At 35.6% G+C, this 5,280-nt stretch overlaps 1 pseudogene; it reads left to right on the forward strand.

Moving 5' to 3' along the window:
* The first annotated feature begins 1,760 nt into the window (after positions 1–1,760).
* LOC125850127 (G-type lectin S-receptor-like serine/threonine-protein kinase SD2-5) lies at positions 1,761–4,365 on the forward strand (annotated as a pseudogene).
* The last annotated feature ends 915 nt before the right edge of the window (positions 4,366–5,280 follow it).

A 5,280-nucleotide genomic window follows, 5' to 3' on the forward strand; every position in this document is an offset into this window, starting at 1 on the left:
TCAAATCCCCGAAAGACGCCCATTTTGATTTAACAATTTAACTAAATCAGTCATCGTTTAACAAGACTTAAAGAATAAATTTTGCAAATTATCTCATTTAGATAGTATTTCCGTATTTCCCCTTGTCCCCTTTAAAATGGTCCTAATTATAATAATTGCTCAATTCAAATTAAGCTAATTTTTAGTCAAATAATTAATTGTCGGATAATTGCAGCCTTCCCGAAATGCTAATAAGAACCTCGAACCCCTTTTAAGTTTTCATTAGATTTCTGTTTTTGTCTTTTGAAAACAATAGTTTTCTTAATTTTACTTTAAAATTAAGTGGCGACTCTTAAATCAATCTAATTATATTTTCCTAATAAAACAATGGTCCCATTAGTGGAAAGATAGAGCCCGGACCCATTATTTTCCTTTGTACCGAACACACTCATAGTCAGTTTGAAAAAAAAAATAGCACATTGAAAAGGTTTTTTTGAGGCCCACTCTATATTGAATGGGCAAAGATTTAAGATATTCTGTACATTGGAACATCAATTTTGACTTGGGACTTTGGAATATATGGACATCCCATTAAGTATGTACAAGACTTGACATGAACCTTAATGAGGAGGAAAGTGCCCAACAGTTCCAAATTAATTGTTAGTAACAGTTTGTAACATTACTTGGGATCTCTTAATTTTGTTGAGAAAAATAATGTTACGTAATTAGAAACGTGGGTTGCATGTTTATCCCAAACAAGAATGTATTGATCTCAACTTTCATACAAGTTCAGAATTTGATATTGTGCAGCATAAAAAAATTGTTATATAGAAATAAGAGATTCTTACCAAACATGATGAAAAATCGAACTTATCACATATAATTACAGATTTACAGTTATATCTTGTCTTGCGATTATGATGCCACCAAAATTTTGTCCTTTAGTGTTCTAAGTAATAAAAACCCAGAAAAAGATACCCTTAATATTAAAAAAATAAAAATAAATCGAAAGGTAAAAATAATTAACAAGGCATAAGTTCAGTTTTAAAATATTATAGCCTGAGAAGTTGATACGTTGAACTTATGTTCCGAATTTTGTTTTGCCTTACACATAACTTGTGTCTTAGAGAGAAGTTCATACACTAATCTTATGCCTTAGAGGAGATTGTTACTTGATACGTTAATATCCAGCTCGATGAATCATTAAACAACAATATACTCAGTGTGATCTCACATGTAGAGTCTAAAAACTTAAGACGTTAAGTGGATGAAAGATCACAGAAACTGCACCACTAAGGAAGATGCAAATATCTAAGTGAAGTCATTTTACCTTGTGATTGAAAGTCATCTAATATTAATTAGATATTATTTTGTACAGTTGAACAATAATTAATAGCCGGTCCCATTCAGAAGAAGACTTGAACCTGATTGAGGAGGAAAGTGCCATGAATTGCTATTCAATTGTTAGCAACAATTTGTAACATTGCTGTTAAAATCAAATGAAAGCCATTGACATGTAAATGTTACATGATTATCTGCTTACGGATTGTTGCAAATGCTAACATCTGAGTGAATGAAAGGAGTGTTACAGGAACAGACGTTAGGAAAGTAATAACACTTGGAAACAACCGAATTCAGTATTTTTAACACGAAAAATAGATATGTATGTAAAACAAATTGGTAACTTTAGAAACAATAATACATACATTTTGAACCTGTAAATTCTAAAATACAATGAGTTAAGTGGTAAAAACTTAATAGCTGAACCAGTCAAATTAAAATGTGGATCCAGCTTACACAGTTGCTGGAAATGGTGTTACAAGTCAACAAAAGTTTGCTTAATTTACTTATACATAATACACAACAAGAAGAAGAAAAAGAAGACAGAGGAGTGTAGCAACTAGCGAACCGATACATATAATCTTTCTATTAGCTTTGGCTTTGTTCAGAAAACAATGATGAAAGAACATAGACAATGTTTTGCCATCTTTTTCTTCATTTATCTTGTCTTCTGTTCTTCTCAATTCGCTATATCCCAACGTTTAGTGAATTTCATTTCTGGTGTTCCCACTTTGTGGATCAACAGGCCATCCATCGGGAGTAATTTCAGTAGACGCATCCTTAATTATACACCCATCCTTCTGGAACGAAATACTGGCCTACAATTCCTCTATGGCTTCTCTTGCAATTTCGATCACACAGAATGCTTTCTTGGTATCTCATTAGTATTATACAACAGCACTGGTGAGACCATTTATATAGAGGGGGGACGGTTAGTTTGGTCTGCTAATCGAGACCATCCAGTGCAAGTCAATGCAACCTTGCAACTAGGCCAAGATGGCAACTTGGTGTTGGCTGATTCTGATGGCACTCTTGTTTGCTCCCCGGGCAGAATGTGGTTTCCGGGCAGAAGCTCACAGCAAGCGTTTCAGCAGACAATTCGAGTCAAGGTTTATATTCTCTTACTGTTCTCAATGGAAGCTGGGCCACTTACATAAGTTCTGATCCACCTCAGTATTACTCCACTTCAGAAAATCCCGATAGTCCTTATTACAGTTTTGATGGTCAAACCCTTACTGCTTTACAATACCCTCCTACATCGATAGCTCAATACATACAGCTTCGGCATGATGGACATTTACGCGTATATCAATTGGACAACCTTGAAATAAGTTTGTTCGGCCTTAATTGGAAAGTGGTAGGTGACATTTTGAAACTCTCTGACTGTAGGTACCCAATGGTGTGTGGGAGATACAGCATTTGTATAAATGGAGGACAATGTACTTGTCCAGTTGAAGTTAACTTCTTCAAGCCATTTTCTGAGAGGATGCCAAATCTCGGATGCACTGAGCTGACGCCCATTTCTTGTGACTCTTCACAGTACCATAGTCTTGTAGAGCTAAAGAATACTGACTATTTTTCATTAGGGTTCAATGATGAACTAAACTCGAGCGTATTTTGGCTTGAGGGGAAAAAGATTGAAGATTGCCAAAGGGCATGTCTGAGTAACTGTTCTTGCAAAGCTGCTGTTTATGATAGGTATCCGAATGTGAGTCTAGGAGGGAACTGTTTGTTACTGAATGAAGTCTTCTCTCTCATAGACAGTTCAATAGTTAGCGGCACAACAGTTTTTCTTAAGGTGCAGAATTCCTCAAATGCACCAGTCATTTCCCCTAGACAGAAATTGCCTTTCAAAGTTATCATAGGATGTACTTTGATTGGGATAATTTTGATTCTTTCAGTTTGTTCTGCTCTTTCCAAAAAGAGATCGGAGAAACACAAAGCTGGTGATTTTCTGGATCTAGAACCAATCTTACCGGGAATCCTAACTCGATTCTCTTACAATGAGCTGAAAATAATTACACAAGATTTCAGCAGAAAGCTCGGGAAAGGAGGATTTGGCTCTGTATATGAAGGAACACTGAGCAATGGCACCAAAATAGCTGTGAAACATCTGGATGGTGTAGGTCAAGTAAAGGAATCATTCTTAACAGAAGTAAAGACAGTCGGTGGCATTCACCATATCAATCTGGTAAAACTCATTGGATATTGTGCCGAAAAAAGCCACAGGCTTCTAATCTATGAGTACATGGTGAATGGATCGTTGGATAGGTGGATCACACAAGAAAATGGGCTTATATGGAACACAAGGCAGAGGATAATATCAGATATTGCGAAAGGATTAGCTTATCTACATGAGGATTGCAGCCATAAGATAATTCATTTGGACATTAAACCACAAAACATCCTTTTAGATCAAAATTTCAATGCTAAGATATCTGATTTTGGGCTGTCGAAGCTAATTGAGAAAGACACAAGCAAAGTTGTGACTAGAATGAGAGGAACGCCGGGGTATATAGCCCCTGAATGGTTGAGCTCAGTAATCACCGAAAAAGTTGATGTGTATGCTTTTGGAATTGTGCTCTTGGAAATTCTCTGTGGACGAAAGAATTTGGACTGGTCCCAAACTGATGAAGAAGATGTCCATTTGCTAACTGTTTTTACGAGAAAAGCAGAACAAGAGCTGCTCACAGATATGGTTGACAGAAACGAGGATATGCAGCTCCACAGAGAAGTAGTGACAGAAATGATGAGCATTGCTGCGTGGTGTCTACAGGGCGATTTCTCCAAGAGGCCTTCCATGTCATTGGTGGTTAAGGCACTCGAAGGTTTGGTGACTGTTGAAACCAACTTAGATTATAATTTCAGAAATGTTCCTAAGGTTGGGGCAGGCAACCAACCGAGGGAAGCCGCTATCAGCTCAAAATTGCCATCAGTTTTATCGGGACCGAGGTAAACAATATGTCTAATTCTAGGACAAATTCTTATGGTGTATTAGATTACAATTCATGAATGTAATATTCAGTAACTTTGCATTAGATTTTTTGAGTTTCATGTTATTAGCATGTAGAAGCTCCTCAATTCATACACGACAGGAGATATAATATTGCATTAGCTTTTCCTCATTTTTTGTAAGGGAAGTATCAAGACTCGAGAACATCATGAATCGGATATTGAGGGCCAGATACTCTGCCAATTACAGAAACAAAAAATTATCTTAAACATGAGTATATGGTATTCGCACTGTAAAAATAAATTTTGTTTAGATTGGGAAGAGACTCAAATATGTCATGAAACTATTAAAAATGGCGCATTTATGTCATATGTTAAAAGTTGGCAAAACCATTTTTGCCGCGTGCCCTCTTATTAGAGGTTCACGTCAAGTAATTAAAAAGACTCAATATTTAATTAACACTCGACCTATTTAAATAAAACCCGACCCATCTCCTAACCCATTTCCCTTTATCCAACCCACATTATGTACTTGCCAACATTAAAATCATCAAATTCCAATATTGAATGTTATAACTTGGAAATGGTCAAAATGGTCCCGTCAGTGGAAAGATAGAGCCCAACCCCATTATTTTCCTAAAAAGTATTTTCCTTCGGACAGACCACACAAACACACTCATAGTCAATTAAAGTTTGGGAAAAAATAGCACATTGAAAAAGTTTTTCGAGATCCCTCTGTATATTGACTGGGCAAAGATTAAGATATTTTGTTCTCCTTCTGTTCCAATTTATGTGATACATTTCGCTTTTCGAGAGTCAAACAGTTTAAGTTTGACTGAGGATTTGCTCATGAAATTTTCAAATTTTTTAAAATGAAATTTATATATTTGTAAACTTCATAAAAAGTACTATAAGTCTCAATAATTGATAATTTAAAATATTTAAAAGATATAGGAAAAAATTACGGTCAAAGATAAACTTATTTGAATCTCAAAATCCAAAATGTGT

This window comes from Solanum stenotomum, unplaced genomic scaffold, assembly GCF_019186545.1.
Source record: "Solanum stenotomum isolate F172 unplaced genomic scaffold, ASM1918654v1 scaffold14121, whole genome shotgun sequence".
Classification (NCBI taxonomy): Eukaryota; Viridiplantae; Streptophyta; class Magnoliopsida; order Solanales; family Solanaceae; genus Solanum; species Solanum stenotomum.